Consider the following 23384-nt stretch of genomic DNA (forward strand, 5'->3'; position numbering starts at 1 on the left):
CCAATTGGATTCCTCTAAAACCATTAATATTTCATTTATTTCAATGGCAGAGAGTTAATTGTGTAATCTATTAGGGCTTTATTGCATACGAAAAAAGTCATAGCAACTGCTCTTGACAGAAGCTTATTATTAATGTTCAAAACCAATTATTTGGGGGGAAACATTCAGCCAACTATAATCAGAGACTCAAACTTATCACACACACACACACACACACACACACACACGGTTAAAGCTATGTTTAAATAAATTATCTGTGTTGCCATTCAACTCAAGAACAACGGTGTAAATAATTTGTGCTCCTTTAACATGTTAGTTTTCCAACTTTAATTTTTCAAAAGGGCAAATTTATTAAGCTTGGTATAACTAATGCAAATCATTAATAAATGCTTTGATACATTTTCACGATCATATATCCCCAAGAGCAAACGCTTGCTTCTGAAAATGACTATTTTACTTCTAACGAGAGTTTTAAAAAGAAAGGAATTTCTAAAACTTCAACATTTTGCTTACCGAACAGAGACAGCAGGAAGGTTTGGATCTTTGAGTGGACTCCCCACGGCGTTATAGAAAGGTGAATTACAAAGCACTGTGGGAAGAGCTTCTGATTCCACATGGGCATTGCTACTGTGGACCACTTTGAGCACGAACGTGCTGGAGGTGCAAACGTTCCCTGCGGGCTGTTGAAAGGGAGGCCGGCAGTTTCTGCTACCTGTGACCTTGCAGCACGATATGCTCTGGCAGGGGCCCTTCTGGGTCCCCTCACTGGGAGAAGCAGACACACCATGTCTCTTGCCTCAGCTTGGACAAGGACAAGAGATGCCCAGAACATTCCTGTGGACACATGCAGGAACCTGGGATAAGATGCACTAACACCCATTAAGATTCTTAAAGAAGAAAGTTTTGTATTGCACTTTAAAATAGGTCATAAATCGCTTAGAGGCAAACAAGAGCTGGCCCTCTGCAGAGCTCAGTGGCAACAGGTCTGCAGATTGCCTCCATGCTAGAGAATGCCCCTTAGGGCTCTGGCCCCCCACACCTTTCTCCCTCCAGGCTTTGAAGCATTGATGCCCATCTGTGGTGCCTCCTTCCCTCAGCAAACTGCTGGCCAGGCCCTGCACAGATCAATCCAATAAAGGTTAATGCCAAGCATAAGTTTGGGGCTGGTCCTCCTAGGTTGACTCACCCTCTTTCCAACAGCAATGCCAACCTAACCAAAAGGATTCCATTTTTTAATGAGCATTTCAGGAATCAGGCTTTTCTTTTGGGTGGAGAAGGGTAGGATTGGGAGGTTTCTGATTCTTTGGTTTATAATGTAATGAGTAACATTCAGTTGCAGCTGTGGCCCAACAAAATCTTTTTGTGTGTTTTTTTTCAGTCCCAAGACCTTAGAGTACTGGGTAGACTTGAAGTTCTAATTTACTTCGGTAATGAGCTAAAATACTTCTCTCAGATAGGCTCAGATTCTCGAGCCTGCCTCCATGTTTAGTCCATACATCTTGTTTGCAGTTAATGGCAGACGGTTGAGAAATCTAAGATAACAAAGCTTTTACTTTATAAAGCTTCTACCAAAGGATGCCAAAAAGATATCTTAAAACATTCAATCTGACAAATTCCAGATAAATTATTTAAATTTTGCTGCAAATGCTTCAGCCTAAAATAAATGGCTTTGCTTGTAGAAATGCGTATGGTACCACACATTTGTCAGAGCTCTGCAGCCGTCTGAAAGTGCTGTAGTCCTGGCCACTGGAAAGCTCGGCTGGCTGAAAGTCCTGCAGCCTGGCAGGGTGTGACCTAAACCCCATGAGGGCAGGGCTCACACCCACTGAACTCACCACCCTTTCTCAGGTCCCAGGCTCAGGGCCAGGCACAGAGCAGGCACTCAAGAAACGAGCTCAGGGGCGCCTGGGTGGCCAGGTCAGTTAAGCGTCTGACTTCAGCTCAGGTCATGATTTCACAGTTCATGAGTTTGATTCCCACATCGGGCTCTCTGCTGTTAGTGCGGAGCCTGCTTCAGATCTTCTCTCCTCTCTCTGCCCCTGCTCTCTCTCTTTCAAAAATAAACATTTTTTAAAAAACGAGCCCATGGGGTGCCTGGGTGGCTTGTCAGTTAAGCGTCAGACTTCGGCTCAGGTCATGATCTCACAGTTTGTGGGTTCGAGCCCCGCTTCGGGCTCTGTGCTGACAGCTTAGAGCCTGGAGCCTGCTTAGGATTCTGTGTCTCCCTCTCTCTGTGCTCCTCCCCCACTCACCCTTTGTCTCTCGCTCTCAAAAAATAAATAAAACATTAAAAAAATTAAAAAAAAGAGCCCATTTACCGTATTCACAAGTGTAATACAATAGCAATATACATACATAGCATGCACATAAGTGTATTCATGTGTATTTAAACAAAGATTCCTGTGACTTACCTCAAATTGTCTATGATAAATTAGAAATGTTTTGGTCACAAATAGAGAAATAATGAAATAATTCCCAAGGTTTGGACAAAAGTGGGGGCAGGGAGAAAACGGTTCCTTATTTGGCATAAGACGACCAGCTTCCTGAAGAGTACCTTTCTCTACATAAACTATAAAAATCACTTCAAAACTTACCACTTGATGGCTTTTCATACCTTTAAGGAACAAAACTGATATAAATAGAGTCAATATTTTAAAAAAAAAAAGGAAAGCAGTTATTCACTGACCCCTCCTCGTCCCCCCGCCCCAGGAAGTTAGCTCTTCTCTCTTTTCAAAGCTGTTTTTTTGTTGCTGCTGTTTTAGGTAAGAGGAGTTGGCAATGGAGAAATTGTGAGGCTTGTATATGATAGTAGATGACATTTTACTCTCCAAAGGAGACTATTTTTCCCCTCATTATGCATTGCCTGATAGAATTATTCACTTGATGTAGTAACACAGCGCCAATTGAAACCTTAAATTAAAAGGCTCAAAGGAGCACAAGGAGGAAGCAGTGGAAAATCAGACTACACAGAAGGTCTCTCCAAAGGCAGGCACATTCTAATTCAGACCAAGTAAATTTTCCAACCTGGAGGCACTCCTCCCACAAGATGCTGGCGGTGGGCGTTTCTCCAAGCACAAGAAGGCTAACACCTGTGCCTGAGCACGGACTCAAGTCAAACTGTCTGGGTTCTGGCCCAGCCTCCTCCACTCACCAGCCAGGTGTCTGCAGTCAGGTTCCCTGATCTCTTCAAGCCTCAGTTTCTCACCTCTAAAATGGGGATAACAATAGTACTTACCTCAGAGTGATGTTAAAAAAGATGTAAAAAGAATGATAATGCACGAAGGTGCATAGCTTCCAGGATAGAGTTAGTGTTCAAAAGAGCAAAGCTATTGTCACTTATTATTACAAGTACTTGCATATTCAATTATCATCATCATCATTATTATTATATTCAAGGAGTTTGGCTAAACCTGAGGTAAAGGTGTGAAAGGGCAACCATCATGAGGAGGAAGGTAATGTGTAGTTCTGAGGAAAATAAAATTCACACTCTCTCACTTCCCCCCATATCAGACCATCAGCCCTAAAACTTTGGGATTAATCAGGGTGCCTGGGTGGCTCAATCGGTTAAGCGTCCAACTTCGGCTCAGGTCAGGATCTCACGGTTCGTGGGTTTGAGCCCCGCGGCGGGCTCTGTGCTGACAGCCCAGAGCCTGGAGCTCGCCTCGGATTCTGTGTCTCCCTGTCTCTCTGCTCCTCCCCTCCCTCCCCCCCCCCCCCCCCCCCGCCACTCATGCTCTGTCTCTCTCAAAAATGAAAAAAATAAACATTAAAATTTTTTTTTAACTTTGGGATTAATCTAGGCCTTCCACCGGGATAAAGGTTAACAGGGTGAGTCCCTCTGAGCATGATCCACGGTGGTAGAAACAAAGCCATCAGGGTGACATGAGGTATAGCAAAACAATGCAGCTTTACTCTTTGGAATTAATTCTTAAATAATTACTCCCTAAAGAGTCACTCCTCAGAAAAATTCAAACAATACAGATAAGGAAAGACAAACTTTCCTTTGACTGCTATCCCCTACATCTAGAGTTCTCCCCTGAGGTAATTACTGTTATCAGAATGGAATGCATCCTTCAGATTTTGTCCATAGAAAATACACTACTCATTTTGGTTCACTTAAATGGACTCCTACTTTATGTAACATTTGGCAACTGCTGTTTTCATTCAATAATGTCTAGAGGTGTTTCCATGTTAGCATGTATAAATAGTTCTACCTTTTTCATTCTTCTCAGCGTGTATCTATCCCTAATAACTGAATGGATTGCTTTAACAGGTTTGATGACAGCCCATCTCTTGCCCCCTTCTGTCTGTTCTTTGTGGGAGACATGACCCTAGCTCGAGAGTCTGGAGATTTTGTTCTTTGATTCTAGTACTTTCTTAAGAGTTTATTTTTTTTAATGTTTATGTATTTTTGAGAGAGAAGGAGAGACTCAGAATCTGAAGAGGCTCCAGGCTCTGCATTGTCAGCACAGAGCCCAATGTGGGGCTCGAACTCATGAATGGTGAGATCACGACCTGAGCCGAAGTCAGATGCTTAACCAACTGAGCCACCCACGTGCCCTGGTTCTAGTACTTCTAACTAGAAGTAAGACCTCGAGATAATCATTAAAGCACTCTGAATTTCAGGTCCCTTATCTACCAAATGAGAAAATTGAAATACATGAGTTCTATTTTCCAACACAGCTACAATAACCAGTGTTTTGGGTACTGAGACAGAAAAGCTGTGTCTCCACAGCTGTGGAGAATGTGTCAGAATAAGGAAAGTTGTGGGGGTGGGCAAAAGCTGATGATTTCTGAAGAGTTTCTTCCTGCAAATAAGTATATGCTTTCCACAGAATTAGGTCCATTCTTAAACTAAAGTCTGGTTTCCCTCGCTCTTTCAATGTATGCATAGTATTTGATTATTTATGGGCTTTGTTTGATATTACAAGAGTCGAGATATTTTTGAGTAGTCATGGATACATAAGTTAGTCTGGTAGAATTTTGTTGAAAGTATGTGCATCTAGGCTGGTTATTGGGGATGGAATTAGGATGTGAGAGGGCAGGTTTGGTGAAGTGAGTACTAAAAGGGAGAGATCTGAGTGCCCTAAAAAGGTTTGTGCATTTAGTCAACATTTAATGAACACCAACTATGTCCAGTGGTGAGGAGATTAAAAACAAAGAACCAAGATGGTTAGCCTTTGGCTTCTAGAGTCTTAGCCCATGCCTGTTCCCCACCTGAAGGGTGTCTGCCTTATGGAGTACTTTCCTGGCTCTCCAGTCCTTCACCAAGGTACTTTGCTGCTGGATTGTTCAGATGAGACCTTAACTGCTGCTTGTCAGCATGTCTTTTTAATGAGGTTCCCTTCAACCCCAACATTGATGTTTAAATCAGTAGAGAGGGATGGTTAACAATAACCATTTTATTACTATGAGTGTTATGGGGATATATAAAGAAATGATCATGATTGACACCAAAAAGAAAGATGATTTCACTAGAAAACACAAAACCAGAACCTGTTATGGCATGGATGGGCAGTGATAGAATTTGGAGTGCATGAGGAGGTTGAATATGAAGACTGTGTTAGAGGAGCTGGAGAGGAAGACTCAGCAAACCATCACCTACCTTTTCCCTTTATCCTCTGAACTGCTGTGGGTTGTAAAGACTTGGGGTGTCCTTAGCATGACCCGTGCCACAATGCCTGGTGCTGAGCCCTCAGGGAAGCTAAGTTCTGCTCCTTTGCCCCCCCAACCCCTCTGATATTCTGTTGGACCAGCTCACATCCCCAACCACGTCCCCACTCCCTAGGTGTAGTCCCAGAACTCCAAGACTGGGGTCTGTGGAACTTACTTCTTACTTTATTCCCAGGATCAGCCTTGTCTATGGAGTTAGAGATACAAAGCGCAGGACCTGTCAACCCCATCTTGTTCTCTAGTTGACTAAGGAATTCATTGCTTAGCCTCCAGCCCTTAGACTCCTTACATCAAGCAGTTACAGTTAAGTGGGCATTGGAATAAGCCTTCATTTTTTTTCCCCCACAGAATGCTAAACATCAATTCATGAAAACCTAAGCAAACCTTCCCTTCCTCCAAGTCCCACCACTGTCCCCCCCAGCCTCCTCACACTATTCACAACAGTTTAGAGGCTGCAGAGATCAAGGCTAGTCTTGAGTAAAACTATAAGGTAGCCCCGTGCCTGGATGGATTTGGAGCCCCCTTTCCCTTGCAGTGACTTGCCTCTGCTGTCCCACTGCAGAAGATCCCTGAGCCTCACCAGTCATCACAGGCCCTTCCCAGAGTCCTTGGTCATGTCTGGACCACCAAGAAAGGATGGCCCAAACATGTATTCTCATCTCCCGGCCTTGGGAATGGAGGCCTGCCCTATACCCCCAAGGGAGTGCCATTGTAGAAGAGGGTCCTTGGAGGCCAACAATGTTTTTAAAAATTTTGTCTTTAATTGTATATTTCAAATACTATGGGGTGAAAAGAGGTTGGAGTTTTTTTAGGTGGTGGAGCATTTCAAATCTCCCCATGTTACCCTGCTAATAATGGAAATTCATTATTCTATAAATTTCCCTGCTATCTCTTTTTGTCCTTAGAATTTGAGGGCTAAAATCAGGGAGTGAAATTGCTCTATGCCTATAGTTCAGCAAGATAGAATAGACTGCAAGCTATAAATGATCTTTTATGTAAACTGAAAAGTTTAATTGTGAGCAAGTTAAAACTGGATTATAGGGACACTTTGGCAAAAATACTCAGGACTTTAAAAAGTAGTCATTAAAACTACTATGTCTGTGTTAGGCTGAAATTCTCAAAAATATTCCATACAGATTGCTTATGTACAATGCGCTCCTGATAAATCATTCCTTTCATGATTTATCATGAAAAAGCTTTTACTGGCTTAATCTTGATATTTCCTTTATAAGTGAAAATGCTTGAATTTTTGAAAACAAATTTCATTTTGGATAGTTAAGCATGCTGTTTATATTGCATGGGTGTGCATGTGTATTTAATAATCTCTTTAGAATTGCAGCTCATTTCCTCTGTGACTAAGTAGAGCATTCTAAGTATGTTGGAAAGATGGGTATGTGAAACTGAATAAATGTCTAATGTGATTTCTTCCTCATTTTTATTCACTTGCAACCCTTTCTACAGTACCGCTCTCTGTTAAAATTTAGTTCTATTTGAGGCATTTATATGGAAATGCTATCTTGCCAAGACATCTTCAGAGGTGCTGGAGGGAAATTGCAGAAACGTAAAAGCTCTGCCAATAGTCCAACAAGTGCTGAAGCCCACCACGTCATCCTTCTGGAAGCCCAGACCCCTGAATCCCACACGTGTGTGGGCCACCTCAAGTCAAAGGCTTTCCTTATGCCTTTAACCCTCCCTGTGAACTGCTTTGCATTTTTGTCTTAAACCCTATGTGACATTCAGGCATTCTTACCACTTTTTTTCCCTTACATAAACTTTTTTTTTGCCTCTAACAGTGAGGCAAACAACCCTGAAAAGTTTTGGAAGCATCATTTCCATATTTCAAGTCCTCACATTGCATTGGCTAAAATCCAGTCCTTACTTCTTAGCTAGTCATTGTGATTTAGATCTTTCGTGCACACTGCTATTCTTCTAAACAGTAACATGCGGGAGACGGTGTAGGGCAAAGATATCACCAAACACCAGCAAGGTAGAGAGGCTGTTTTTATTGTTTTGATTTCCTTTAGGTTGTGCACTCTGTGATATCCAGCTAGAGGAGCTCTGTGGTTAATATTATATTTGAAATGAAAAAGATTCCAAGTTCTTCAAAATTTGCATTTGCAGAGGCTGTCTTCTTTAATTTTTATATTTTAAAGGCAATCTTCTGACAACTAAGATCATGCTTAAATCGGCTTTGCAAATTCCAGCAAGAAACTGGGTCCACATCACTTGAGACTCTATTCTGTCGGCTTCCCTTGCTTCCCCCTGGTGAAAAAAATAAACCATTCTATTTATTTATTTTTTTTAAGTTTCTGTATTTATTTTGAGAGAGAGGGAGGGAGAGAGAGCTCAAGCAGGAGAGGGGCAGAGAAAGAGGGAGAGAGAGAGAGACTCCTGAGCCAGTGCAGAGCCCGACACAGGTCTCAAACCCACAAACTGTGAGATCACGACCTGAGCTGAAACCAAGAGTCAGACACTTAACTGACTGAGCCCACCCAGGCATCCCAAGATAAACCGTTTTAATATTTTATATAATTAAAAAAAAATTAAGTATTCAATATAGAGCTAGCTAGGCTCCCTAGGGATTATGGTATGGAAGGAGAAAGGGACAAAAAGATACAATGCCAAGAACTGAAAGGGGAAAATTCATAAATTGAATATAACTCTAAAGCAATAGAACAAAGCAAAGATAAATGGGCAGACTGCAATTCTGGTTTGGTTATTTTTTAACTAAGCCTGAATTAATTTGTTCAAAATGACCCCTACAGAGCTATTTTAAGGGCACACAGCTCCCAGTTGCAATAACTCCTTTAAGATAACAATTAAGGACCAAGGCTGAAGCATACAGCTATCTAACAAAGTGCACAGCCCAGAAAGAGAAATGGGCTTTAGTTCTAGTTTATCTGCAGACTCCTGACTTGAAGTCTGTGAAAGTGTCTTCACTTTAGTTTTGCCTTTTGTACAAGTCTCTCTTGTTGAATGGACTCAATTAATAAATCAATCAATCAATCAATCAATCAATAAGGAGTTCTTCTGAACATCCCTTAGAGAGAGGAGAAGAAAGGCCTTGTTCTGTTCCTATCTCCCATCCTAAGCTTCTCTGCCATCTGTAGTTTTTTTCTTCCTGAAGAAGAGTCTTCTCTGACATTCTTGGGAGTTCACAGTGCAAATCTACCCCTTATTGGCTCAGAATATGTGGCAATAAACTTGACTTCTTTAAGCCACATGTATTCAACAAATATTGAGTTACTATATGCCAAGCAATTTTCTAAAGGGTGAGCAAGACAAAGCCCCCACCTACCAAATTCCCATTCTTATGAAAGGAGGAACAATGAGCAGATGGATAAAGAAGCAGTCTTTGTAACGTCAAATGACACCAAGAGCTGTGAAGAAAAGTAAAACAGAATGATGGGAAGAGAGTGAAGAAGGGAGGCAATTTTAGAGAACGCCTTCAGGAAAGGGCTCTCTCGGGTGTCAGGTTGGGTCAAAGGCTAAATACATGAAAGGACTGTGTCCTATCTTGGGGAAAGAACATCAGACAGGAACAAGCTTTGAAGTAGGGCAAGGAGCTGTTGTGGCTGCAGAGAGGTCCATGTGAATCAGAGGATGAAGACAGGGAGGGGCATGGGGCAGCGTATGTGTGCCCCATGGGCCATGGTGGAACTTTAGATTTTATCCAGTGACAGGAAGTGATTGGAGAGTCTTAACAGAGGAGTACTATGATCTGATTTCATGTTATAAAAATGGCTCAGATTGATTTTGTGGAGAATGGACTACATGGGAGTAACCATGGAAGTAGAAAGACCAGAAAGGAGGTTATAGTAATGGCTACAGCAAGGGATGATGGTAGCTCACTCTTCTATAACATGAGGACAATTGTAGCAACAACCACATGGTGCCGTTGGGAGACTGAAATCAGATAATATATGTAAGTGGCTTACCACAGCACCTATTACATAGCAATAACTCGATGTTAGCATTATTGTTGTTATCATCATGATTATTTTGGGGGTGATTCTTCTAACCCAGTTGGTAGCTCCTTTTCTAAACTTTGGCACTCCTTTTGCTTAAAGGATTTCAAATACTCCTTTATCCCCTCTAATCATGTACTCCTGAGTCCTAGAGCAGCCTTGCAAACAAGAGGGTATATGTGTTGGGTCAAAGATGTTCAAAATGCTTTATCAAGGCTGTTTTTATTCATTGTGGTTGTCAGTCCTGCCATTTATGATGACAGAGAAGCAGCCTGGGGGAGAGCTCTGGAACAGTATTGCTTCCCAGGGGGCATCTGGCAACGTGGAGGCCATATCTGGATGTCATAATGACAGGGGGACAGTGCTGGCACTTAGTGGGTTAGGTCCGACAAAGCTAAGTAACAGAACCCTACACAATAAACGATTTCCTACCCAAATGGCCCATGCAGTCCCTCTAGGAAACACCAAGGTGGCAGGAGAGTATCCATGAAAACTGTATGCAGCCCAGCTCCAGGAAGATTGTGCAAAGGCAGGGGAGAGGGGCCTGAGGATGCTGGGGTAGAGGACAGAGTATTGCGTTGAGGAGCCAATTCCAGTTTCAACCCAAACAATTCAAGTCATGTGAATTGAAATTTTTCATTCATTGTTGGACCTCAGCTTCCTTTTCCATAAAGTTGGCAAATTCCTTGGAAGGTTAAGGAAATTCAATAAGATTATGCCTGTGTAAGCATTTATTAAATTGTAAACCATCATGAGGCTCAACAACCTGTCTCTCTGCACGCATAAGTTGTTAATGAGATAGAAAATACAGTCTCTGCCCTAGATAATTTATAACTCAATCATCATTGATGAAGAGCTGTAAGCTTCCATTAGAGAAGAAAGTAGGAAATGTGTTTTCAAAATCACAGGCCTGGTTTTCACAAGCCAAACATTTTATATTTAATTAAACTTTGCAAATGCCAATGCTTTTGTCCTCCCATTTAAGCTTATTTACTTATTTAAGCTTATTTACTGTTACTTACAAGTAACACTGTTTATAACACCTACCTTCTTTTAAAAATGGGAAAGGAAACGACCCAATGGCACAAATTAAGCTTTTTTCCTGTTTTGTTTTTGTTTTAACTATGTCTCCTATATGACAAAATAATCTCATTGGAGGAAATTCTGATCCACTAGGATAAATTTGATCTTTTATCAAAATTTATTTTTATAGTCAGAAAATAGCTATTTATATGCATCCATTCATTGTTCACTCACTCTTTAATAGATTATAATCATTGTCTGCCATAGGCCAATTTTGTGAGCACTTTGTTCCAAAAAAAATTTTTTTTTAATGTTTATTTATTTTTGAGAGAGACGGAGACAGAATGCGAGTGGGGAAGGAGCAGAGAGAGAGGGAGACACAGAATCCGAAGCAGGCTCCAGGCTCCAAGCTGTCAGCACAGAGCCCAACGCGGGCTCGGGCTGGAACTCAGGAGCTGTGAGATCATGATCTGAGCCAAAGTCAGACGCTCAACCGACTGAGCCACCCAGGCGCCCCTGGGCACACTTTGTTCTAAATGTCACTCCTAACCCAAACAAACAACACTGGGAACAGGAAGTATAGTGCCAACAAATACTAAAAGCTAGAGTTTGTATAGTACTTTGAAGAGGATAGCTTTCCTTAGTAAAACAATTATGAATAACAAAAATTAACAAAAAAAGAATTGTGTTAAAATGTACTGAGATTAAACATTTGGCAAATCAAGTATATTATATAAGATTAATCACTGTGGCAGGTGCTGACTCTTGTTTATCCTATATTCATTCCCCTTCGTTCCTGCTAGAAAACACCAGTTTATTCAGGTAGCAGGTAGAGACCCCTCGATTTCAGTGTAGATGGATTGCCCTTCCATTTCCAGAATATGAATCTTAATTTGTCTAATCTAGTCACTACCCGTGGACAATGATTGCTTATAAATGGGCAAAGATGAAAACCAGTTTTAGTCAATGAGATATAAATAGACATCTGAGGTGGGTTTCCAGGATAGCTTTTGATCCACTGTATTAAAACAAACTTTGATTAGGGATGTATATTTTAATTCCAAGACCAACGACTAAAAATAGTAATAACATAAAGGAGTACAGCCTAAATGCAAGCAGATAAATTAAAATGGAATACTAAGAAAAATTTTTAAAAAGCAAAAATCTGAGAACAGAAGAACAAAAAAACAGGCTACAAATGATGAGATGACAAAATGATAGATCTAACTCTAACCATGTCAATAATTACATCAGGTTTATGATCTAAACACATCATATAAAAGGTAAAGATTGGCAGAGTGAATAAAAAAGCAAGACTCAACTATATGCTCCCTACAAAAGGCACACTTTAAACAAAAAGATATAAAGAGGTCTAAAAGAAAATAGAATTTTTAGGGGCACTTGGGTGGCTCAGTTGGTTAAGCGTCCAACTTCGGCTCAGGTCATGATCTCACAGTTCGTGAGTTCAAGCCCCGCATCCGGCTCTGTGCTGACAGCTCAGAGACTGGAGCCTGCTTTGGATTCTGTGTCTCCCTCTCTCTCTGCCCCTCCCCTGGTCATGCTCTGTCTCTGTCTCAAAAATAAATAAAAACATTAAAAAAAAAAAAAAGAAAATAGAATTTTTTAAAAATGTGAATGAATTCTAAAATAATGTTTAAGCAACCCAGTCTAAGTAAAAAAAATAAATATAAATAAACAAAAACAGAAGAAACTGATAGAAAACAAATAGAATGGCAGACTTAAACCACAACATATCAATAATTACAGTAAATGTAAATGGTGTAACACATACCAATTAGAAGACAAAGATTGGGGGGCAACTGGGTGGCTCAGTCAGTTAAGTGTCCAACTTTGCATCAGGTCATGATCTCATGGTTTGTGGGTTCAAGCTCCACATTGGGCTCTGTGCTGACAGCTCAGAGCCTGGAGCATGCTTTGGATTCTGTGTCTCCCTCGCTCTCTGCCCTTCCCCTGCTCATGCTCTGTCTTTCTCTCCCTCCCTCCCTCTCTCTCTCTCTCTCTCTAAGATAAATAAACATTAAAAGAAGAAGAAGAAGAAGAAGAAGAAGAAGAAGAAGAAGAAGAAGACGACAACAAAGATTGGCAGAGTGAATTAAAAAACATGATCCATCTATATGCTGTCTACAGTGGGTGCAGAGCATTGTACAGGATACCTCTTACCTCTCCCACAAAGAATTATTGGAGCCAAAATTCAATAGAGCTGAGGTTGAGAAGTTCTGAGCTACAGTAATCAAGACAGTTTGTTATTGGCAAAGATCTAGTCATATAGACCAATGCAACAGAATACAGTCCATAAAGAGAATAATACATATATGGTCAGCTGTTTTTTTAAGTGCCAAAGTAAGTCAATGGGAAAAGGAAAGTCTTGGGATTCCTGGGTGGCTCCTTTGGGTGAGCATCCGAGTCTTGATTTCGGCTTAGGTCATGATCACAGGGTCATGGGATCAAGACCCACATCCAGCTCCACACTCAGCATGGAGCCCGCTTAAGATTCTCTGTCTCTCTCTTCCTCTGCTCCTCTTCCCCACTTGCACTCTCTCTCTCTCTCATTCAAATTAAAAAAAAAAAAAAAAAAAAAGGAAAGGAAAGAAAAATCTTTTCAACAAATGGTGCTGGAATAGTTGTGTATCTATATGGGGAGAAATAAACATGGACCTTTTCTTCAAATCACACACAAAATTAAGTCAAACTTAAATGTGAAACCTAAATCTATAAAACTTCTGGAAGGAAACAAAGGAGTAAATCTTTTTTACCGAAGGATAAACAGTGTTTCTTAGATAAGAATACTAAAACATGGATCATAAAGGGAAAAATTAATAAATTGTACTTCAACAACCAAAGAAGATATATCAATGGCCATTAAGCACATAAAAAGATGCTCAATATCATTAGTCATTAGGGAAATGCAAATCAAAACCATAGTAAGATACCACTTCATATATACTAGCATGGCTAGAATTTTACAAAAACAGACAATAACAAGCGTTGTTAAGAAGGTGAAGTAATTGCAACTCTTCTAACTACTGGAGGGTGTGTAAAATGGTGCATTCATTGTGGAAGAGCTTGTTGATTTCTCAAAAGGTTAATCATAAAGTTACCATACAACCCAGCAACAGCACTCAGCTATGGCCTCAATGTTTGTGTATCGCACCCCCCCCCATCCCCAATTCATATGTTGGAATCTTAACACCTGATGTGATGGTATTAGGAGGTGGGACCTTTGGAAGGTGGTTAGGTCATAAAGGTGAAGCCCTCAGGAATAGTATTAGTGTTCTTATAAAAGAAATGCCACAGAATTCCCCATCCCTTTCCACCATGGGAAGACACAATGAGAAGTCTGCAACCCTGAAGAAGTCCCTCGCCTAACATGCTGGCATCCTGATCTCAGACGTCCAGCCACCAGGACTATGAGAAAAAAAATTTTATTGTTTATCTCAATCAGTGGTATTTTGTTATAGCAGCCCCAACAGACTAAGACACACTCCTAGGTATATACCCAAGAGAAATGAAAACATATATCCACATAATAGCTTGTATACAAATATCCATATCAGCTTTATGTAAACTAGAAACAACCCAAATGTCCACTGACAGCTGAATGGATAAACAAATTGTGATATATCCATACACTGGAATACGATTTAGCTATCTTACCTACAGAAAGGATAAACTATGATTCCCACCATAAAATAGATGAATCCCAAAACAATTATGCTGAATGAAAGATGCCAGGAAAAGTATGTATTTTTGATTCCATTTATATAATTCTAGAAAATAGAAACTTATCTTTAGTGACAGAAAGTAGATCAGTGATTGATTCTTGATGCAATTGGACAAAGGGATATATTTTTTTAAGATTTTTTTTTTTTAATTTTTAAGTAACCTCTACATCCAACATGGAGTTTGAATTTACAACCCCAAGATTAAGAGTCGCATGCTCTACTGACTGAGCCAGCCAGACACCCCAGAAGGAATACATTTTAAAAAGGCACAAGAAAACTCATCTAGTTTTCCTTTGAGGAAAAAAAAAAGTGTAGCAGCAATATTTAAGCTTTTGTAGAAATTAAATAATGTGAATGCAAAGGAATTGATTAAAATAAAATGTGATTTGGCTAAGGTTCCTTTTTTAAAAAAAATTTTAAGTTTATTTATTTATTTTGAGAGAGAAAGAAAGCAAACTAGGGAAGGACAGAGAGAGAGGGAGAGAGAGAATCCCAAGCAGGTTTTGCACTGTGAGCACAGAACCCGATGTGGGGCTCAAACTCATGAACCGTGAGATCATGATCTGAGCCGAAATCAAAAGTTGAACACTTAACCAACTGAGCCACCCAGGCGCACCTGGCTAAGCTTCCTTTTAAAAAAAGATAAATATTTCACACCCCTATGTTTATTGCAGCATTATTTACAATAGCCAAGATGAAACAACCTATGGGTCCATCAATAGATAAATGGATAAAGAAGATGTAATGTATATATACAGTGGAATATTAGCCATAAAAAGGCTAAGATCTGGCCATTTGGAACATGGATGGACCTAGAGACTATTATGCTAAGTGAAATAAACCAGACAGAGGAAGGTAAATACCATATGATTTCATTATATGCAGAAGCTAAAAAAACAAAAACAGCAGAAACAGACCTGTAAATACAGAAAACAAACTGATGGTTGCCAGAGGGGAGGAGGTGGAAGGATGGTAAAAATGGGTGAAGGGGAGTGTGAGATACAGGCTTCCAGTAATGGAATAAGTCAGAGGGATAAATGGTACCATGTAGGGAATATAGTCAACAGTATTGTAATAGCATTGTATGGCAACAGATGGTAGCTACACTTGTGATGAACATAGCATAATGTATAAACTTGTTGGTTTACTATGTTAAACACCTGTAACTAATGTGACCTTGTGTATCAACTTCATGTGTGTCATACTTCCATGAAAAAAAGATAAATATCTAGATTCAAAAGAAATCCAATAAATCTGATGCTTTCAAAGGGCATCTTAAAACCCAAAATACATACAGGAAGTAAAAACTAGGATGATCTAAATTGAAGATGAAGAAAATTGAATTTTTTTGATACAAGAAAAGTAGGGATTACTATCATGATAGTGAATAGGGTAGATTTCTTACCAAAAGAATTATGAAGTAAACAAGCTCCTTATATAATTATATAAGGTATATTAAAAAGAGTTGAGGGAGGGAGGCAGAAAAGAGAGGCAAACCAAGAAACACACTCTTAATTATAGAGAACAAACTGATGGTTACTGGAGGGGAGGTGGAGGGGGGGGTGGTTTAAATAGGTGATAGGGATTAAGGAGGGCACTTGTGATGAGCACTGGGTATCGTATGGAAGTGATGAGTCACTAAATTCCACACCCGAAACTAATATTACGCTATATGTTAACTAACTAGAATTTAAATAAAAACTGGAAAAAATAAAATAAAAAGAGAAAATCTAACAATACTGATATTATATATCTCAAACAATATAGTAACAAAATACATAAACTAGAAAGTGCCTGAAGTGCAAAAAGAAATAGGAATAAAAATATACTTAAAAAATTCAATACTCCATTATGAGGAAAAATGTGACAAGACAAAACACATAGACAAATGTTTTCTTAAAAACAGAAAGATGAGGGGCGCCTGGGTGGTGCAGTCGGTTAAGCGTCTGACTTCAGCCAGGTTACGATCTCGCGGTCCGTGAGTTCGAGCCCCGCATCAGGCTCTGGGCTGATGGCTCAGAGCCTGGAGCCTGTTTCCGATTCTGTGTCTCCCTCTCTCTCTGCCCCTCCCCCGTTCATGCTCTGTCTCTCTCTGTCCCAAAAATAAATAAACGTTGAAAAAAAAAATTTTTTTAAAAACAGAAAGTTGAATAAAATAATACATAAGGTAGTAATAGTCCAATTCATTTTTAAAAACCTTAATGATAAGGCAAGAAAACATATTTTTTCCAAGCTATTGTAGGCTTTTCCACAAAAAGTAACCATATTTGGGAAACAATGATATAACTAGGAAATGCACAAAGGCAGAAATCTGCAAACCACATACTCAAATCACAACAAAATGATACACAACAACAGTAGAACTTAAAAGTGTTCAAATAGAAGGGGTGCCTGGCTGGCTTAGTTGGTGGAGCATGTGACTCTTGATCTTGGGGTTGTGAGTTCAAGCCCCATACTGGGTATGGAGATTACTTAAAAATAAAATCTTCTTAAAAAGTGTCCAAATAGAAGTATATTTGTATATGCTTTCCTAACGCTAGGCTCAATTACAGAATAACAGGATATACAAATGCATTATGTCAAAATTTATGGACTATTGCAAAAGCAGAACATTATGGAAAATTGTATTGCTCTAGAGGTTTCCAGAACTAAGAAACAAAAAGAAACATCAACTGGGTTTCTACTTTAGTTTGAAAAAAAACAAAACAAAACAAAACAAAACTAAATAGCAAGCCAAGAGAAAGTAGGAAAAGGGAAATAATACAACTAAGAATAAACATATTTTGAGGAGAGATAAAATTAATAACACCAATAGCTGATTCTGCCAAAAATTTTAATACAAACCCTATTAACTCAAATAATGAAAAAAGAAAAAGAAAATCTAATCAGTGAAACTAACTTCTGCATTATTAAATATTTGTTGAAGAACAAATTAATGAGAGAAAACAGACAGCAAATACAAAAGAGAGTTACAATAGGAGAAATATAATTTAAATGGGCAATATACACAAAGTGAACATAAATAATAATCGTTGGTTCTAGGAATCAACATTTGTCAATCAATCAACTTCTTCTCATAAGAATTTAATAATATCACTAAAGAAAATTTGCCAAAAAGGAAAAATTACCGTAATGTCCTAAGTCTTTACTTTGTATAATTCTTTCTAACCTTTTCCAAAATGCAGATATATTTTTTACACAGCATTATGTATTCTGGCTTTTCACATAGGATACCAAATATGTTTAATTTCTACATGTTATTTGATAAAAATGAAATACATAAGTTATGAAAGTCTTCTTTAACCTGATTATTTCACCATCTAATAGAAGGGATTTACTTACAAGAAAACGCAAAACTCTAATAGAGGGAGGGCAGATAAATTTATGAAGACGTATGATTTTTTCCTATCTAAGAAGTCTAAGTAGAATATTAACATGTTAGATTAAATTTAAGTTAGATTAAATTAAATACCAGTTACAGTCTCCAGCCCATTCTCTTGACAAATTAATAGTGAAATTTATCTAGAAAGAATAGTGAACAAGACTATCATATGGTGCCATTATTTGATGATGATGATGATTAATAATCATAGTAGTAGTGGTAATAGCAATATTATCATCATAATCTTAAGGCTGGCATCCTTTTTTTCCAGAAAGACATTGGTACTCACTGACTCAGATCAGTTAATGTTTCCATCTCCACAGTCTCCTTAGTAAAGAAGAGAAAATTCACATACCACTGAAAACAAAGAGGAAGTATAGGGCAGAAATAATTCAAGAAGAGGGATAAGAAATTTTTTAATACATCAAAATTTGATGTACTAACTCTGAAAATAATTCCAAGTAGTCTAGCATTAAACATTGAACATTATTTTTAAATCTAGAAGGGAAAATGGACTGATGTATTTAATTTACGCTATGGAAGAACATGACAAAATGGGAGTCCATTTTCAGATATACCTAAAATATATAACTTTTGTAAAAATATAGAATATTAAAAGAAAGTCAGTCAAAGAGAGAAATGTGTAATAAACTATTGATAAAGGTTTACTATCCAAATTATTGAGCAAAAATCTCAAATGTATAAGATCAGTACGTTACTCTACCTGATTTACAGTCAACATGGACAAACCATTTACACATGCAGACTTGCAGACATCAGCTTACCAAAATGAAAAATGCAGTCTTGCTGGGTTTCTTTAATAAGGAAATGGACATTTTAGAGCACAATTACATATCTATTAAATATTAAAAGTAAATTAAAGCTTAAGATTGGAAGCACTTGTTGATAAAAGGGGGGTTGGAGGGCAGAGGAGGAATGCATAGTTGCTAACACATAGATGTAATGGATAATTTGCAGCAATGCAATTTTTTTAGTTTTCATAAAATCTACCCTAGCAATAAACCATAAAAGAGCTAATATCCTTAAGCTGGTAATTCCATTTAGGGGACTATGCAGGTAATCATTTGAACTAGTGTATTCACAAAGTATTGATATAACCCCGGACAAGTAATTTAACTCTCAGTGTTCACTATACATGATGCGTTGGTCTAAAGCGATGTTTCTCAACGTTTAGTCTGCAAGTCAATTACCTGGCCAAGTCTGGTCCAAGCTCCCACCAAAGAACAAGGGTGTCTAAGAGAAGTGAGGAAACTTCCCTCATCTCCTTACTCACTTTAGTAGGTAAGACATGCCTGGGTTTGTAAAAAATAACTCTTATTATGATGAAATAAAGGTAAAACGTAACAAAAGAGTATCACCACCTGGTGACATCTAGGCAGAGACTGAGGCTAGTTCATTACCTTAGTCTCTCCAGGTGACCTCAATACAGAAACCCTCCACCCTTCTGTCTAAATCCTTGAATCTAGATCTGTTAGGAGAGTTAACTGAAAACACTTACTGAGGGCTTTCTAGGTGTCAGATACTCCATTGAAACAAATACTTTCCTGAGGCTTGTCTAAACAAATCATCATGAGGAAGTAATTGTGTGCATAAAATATTTTGAAGGAGACATAGGTAGAATGAGAGTGGCGTGCTTATGAAAATGGAGATTGCTGTGTTCCATCCCCAACCCCTCTCACCTGCTGAACCAGAATCTCTGTGGATGAAGCTGAGAAATCTGCCCAGAAGATTCTTACACAGGCAGTTCGAGGGCCAGCTTTAAAATAAAAATTGAACTTAAAGGAGCTTTAAGACCTTTCTTGCTCCCAAATTTTCTGAGTCTAAAATTTTGTTTTTAACAATTTATAACTTAGGAATAGCTTAAGATGAGGGGTGCCCAGGTGGCACAGTTGGTTGAGCTTCCAACTCTTGATTTCAGCTCAGGTCATGATCCCAGGGTTGTGGAATCAAGTCCTACATAATGCTCCATGGTGAGCATGGAGACTGCTTAAGATTCTCTTTCACTCTCTCTCTTTCTCTCTCCCTCTGCCCCTCTCCCCTGCTTACACTCAATCTCAAGTAAAAAAATAAGGGGCACCTGGGTGGCTCAGTCAGTTAAGTGTCCGACTCTTGATCTCAGCTCAGGTCATGATCTCACATTTCATGAGTTCGAGCTCCACATCAAGCTCTGTGCTGACAGTGCGGGTCCTGCTTGGGATTTTCTCTTTCCCTCTCTCTCTGTTCCTCCCCTGCTTGTACTATCGCTCTCAAAATAAATAAATAAACTTTTAAAAATTAAATAAATAAATAAAATAAATAGCTTAAGATGAAAAATGAGGAAATGAGTAAGACGTATTTCTGTACAACGGAGTAGCACAAAGATCCATTTGACACATTTTTTTTGGAGGATTTGGTGCTTTTCATTTTATCACATAACAAAAGCTTTGATGCCCATTGCTGTAGCTTTTTGATGTTTATTTCTGAGAGAGAGAGAGAGAGAGAGAGAGAGAGAGAAAGAGAGAACGGGAGCAGGGGAGGGGCAGGGAGAGAGGGAAACACAGAATCCAGGGCAGACACCAGGCTCTGAGCTGTCAGTACTGAGCCTGACACAGGGCTCGAACCCATGAACCACGAGATCATGACCTGAGCCAAAGTCAGACACTTAACTGACTGAGCCACCCAGGCGCCCCTTTAAGTTTATTTTTTTATTTTGAGAGAGAGCGAGAGAGAGAAAGAGAACCAGTGGGGGGGGGGGCAGAGAGAGGGGAATAGAGGATCCGAAGTGGGCTCTGTCTGACAGCAGAGATCCCAATGTGGGGCTCAAACTCACCAACCACGAGATCATGACTTGAGCTGAAGTCAGACACTTAGATCGAGCCATGTAGGTGCCCCATTGCTGTAACTTTTTGCTATAAATTCCCTTTATGCTCAATTTAAGCAGCTTTCCTTGTTTAGATATTCTGTCATGGCACTGTTGTAAAACACATACCCCAATCCTCTAGCACAGAGATACAACTTGGCTCTTCTTTTGCTTATGATTTTGGTTTTATTATATGTCTATTGTGGTCTTCCTGGCACTATATTGAGGGAAGTAATGATAAAAAAAGCTGATTAATTCCATGCATGTCTTTCATCTATGTCATGTGTTAATGGCATTTATCCCTTCTTCATTTGTCACCTCCTTAGTAATTCTCTAACCTGCCACTAGCCACCTTTACACTCGCGAATACACAATGCACTCCCACCAGCATGGAAATCTTCATACTTTGTGTAGTAAAGAATTAACCTTGCCCAGAAAAAGGTCTGGCCTTTGCCCTGACTTCCTGGAAGGTGATCTCTAATCCCTTGAAATGCCCTGCCTAATAAGTGTCTTTGTCTACCTGGGTGCCTTGGACCACAATGGATAGTCTCAGAATGGGATTAAGAGCGGAGGCTTCAGCCCCACTGACTTCCAGAGGGACTGTGTGCATGTCCAAGGAAGTGCCCTCCAAAGACTGATACCACACAGTGAGAGAAAACGGACCTTACTAAAACAAGCTAGCTAATTCTCATACACACACCAATCTCTACCACCACCACCAAAAATAAATAAGAACAAAAATAGGCCCCGGAGGGAGGGGAGGGAAATCAGAATCCATAACCACAAAATATTACCCAAAATGTCCAGTTTTCAAAAAACACATTGAGACACGCAAAGAAAGAGGAAAGTACAGACTACACATGGGAACAAAAGAAACTGACCAAGAGGGATGAGATGTCAGATTAACAGACAAAGACTTCAAAGTACCTCTTATAAATATATTCCAAGGACTCAAGGAAATGATGTATAAAGAAGTAAAGGAATTTATCATGACAATATCCCATCAAATACAGAATATCAATAAAGAGATAGAAATTATGAAAAAAAACACAGAAATTTTGGAATTAAAAAGTGGAATAACTGAAATGAAGAGTCATTAGAGGGTCACCTGGGTGGCTCAGTCAGTTAAGCATACGGACTTTTGATTCTGGCTCAGGCCATGATTTCATGGTTTGTGAGACTGAGCCCTGAGTCAGGCTCTGCACTGAGAGTGCAGAGCCTGCTTGGGATTCTCTCTCTCCCTTTCTCTCTGCCCCTCCCCAGCTCACACATGCACGGGTACTCTCTCTTTCTCTCAAAATTAATAATTTTTTTAAAAAAGAGCCATTAGAGAAACTCAGTGATAGATTTGAATTGGCAAAACAAAGAAACAGTACACTTGAAGATAGATTGATAGAGATTGTACAATCAGAGGAACAGAGAGAAAAATAGCATGAAAAAAAGAGTCTCAGAATAAGTATGAGACACCTTTAAGTACACTTTCAAGTAATGAGAGTACTAAGGAGAGAAATAAGTAAAAGGAGAAAAAAAATTAAAGAAATAATGGCTAAAAATGTACTAAATATGTTGAAAAAATATTAATCTACATATCCAAAACTCAATAAACTCCAAGTAGGATAAATACAGAGATATAATCTGGCATACACATATTCTTGCCTTCTTTGTCCGAGATTAATTGACCATATAATTATGGGTTTATTTCTGGGATTTCTATTCAGTTCCATTGATCTATATGTCTATTTGATGTCAGTACTATACTGTTTTGATTACTATCACTTTGCGGTATAACTTGAAATCTGGCATTGTGTACTTCCAACTTTATTTTTCTTTTTCAAGGTCACTCTGGCTATTCAGGGTCTTTTGTAGTTCCATACAAATTTTAGGATTATTTGTTCTAGTTTTGTGAAAAAATGCTATTGGTATTTTGTTAGGGATTGTATTACATCTGTAGATTGCTTGGGCAGCATGGACATTTTAACAATATTTGTTCTCCCGATCTAAGAGCGTGGGGTATCTTTCCATTTCTTTGTGTTGTCTTCAATTTCTTTCATCAGTGTTTTATTGTTTTCAGAGTGCAGGTCTTTTACCTCCTTGGTTAAGTTTATTCCTAGGTATTTTATTATTTTTGGTGCAATTGTAAATGGGATTGTTTTCTTCATTTCTCTTTCTGCTGCTTCATTATTAATGTATAGAAATGCAACAGAGTTCTGTACGTTGATTCTGTATCCTGCGACCTTACTGAATTCATTTGTCACTTGTAGTAGTTTTTCAGTGGAGTTTTTAGGGTTTTCTATATATAGAATCATGTCATCTGCAAATAGTGAAAGTTGTACTTCTTCCTTACCACTTTAGGTGCTTTTATTTCTTTTTGTTTTCTGATTGCTGTAGCTAAAATTTCCAGTACTATGTTGAATAAAAGTGGTGAGAATGGACTTCCTTCTCTTGTTTCTGACCTCAGGGGAAAAGTTCTCAGTTTTTCCCCATTGCCTGTGATGTTTGCTGTGGGTAATCTAATAGCTATGTTCTGGTTAAGGAGATTGTAAAGAAGGCATTACACTGCTTTCTGGCCCTGCTGAAAGTATCTAGTTAATGCGTATTTAAAGGTTGAGTCCTGCCTGTGCTCAAAAATTCCTTAGACCATCCTATCTATGGAATATCTTATCTTGTTCACCCTACTTTCGGCATCTGCTCTTTTGTACTCTTGGGAATGCCGAAAGTAGGTCCTACTCTTGGTC

At 39.0% G+C, this 23384-nt stretch overlaps 1 long non-coding RNA gene across 1 annotated transcript; it reads right to left on the minus strand.

Moving 5' to 3' along the window:
• Positions 1–7834: 7834 nt before the first annotated feature.
• LOC123606548 lies at positions 7835–19560 on the minus strand. Its single transcript, XR_006716333.1, has 3 exons — positions 19001–19560; positions 18079–18146; positions 7835–7935 (listed from the first exon to the last, which is right to left on the minus strand). It is a non-coding gene; the product is annotated as an uncharacterized LOC123606548 (long non-coding RNA).
• Positions 19561–23384: the final 3824 nt, after the last annotated feature.

The sequence above is a fragment of the Leopardus geoffroyi genome, chromosome A2 (genome assembly GCF_018350155.1).
Source record: "Leopardus geoffroyi isolate Oge1 chromosome A2, O.geoffroyi_Oge1_pat1.0, whole genome shotgun sequence".
Lineage (NCBI taxonomy): Eukaryota > Metazoa > Chordata > Mammalia > Carnivora > Felidae > Leopardus > Leopardus geoffroyi.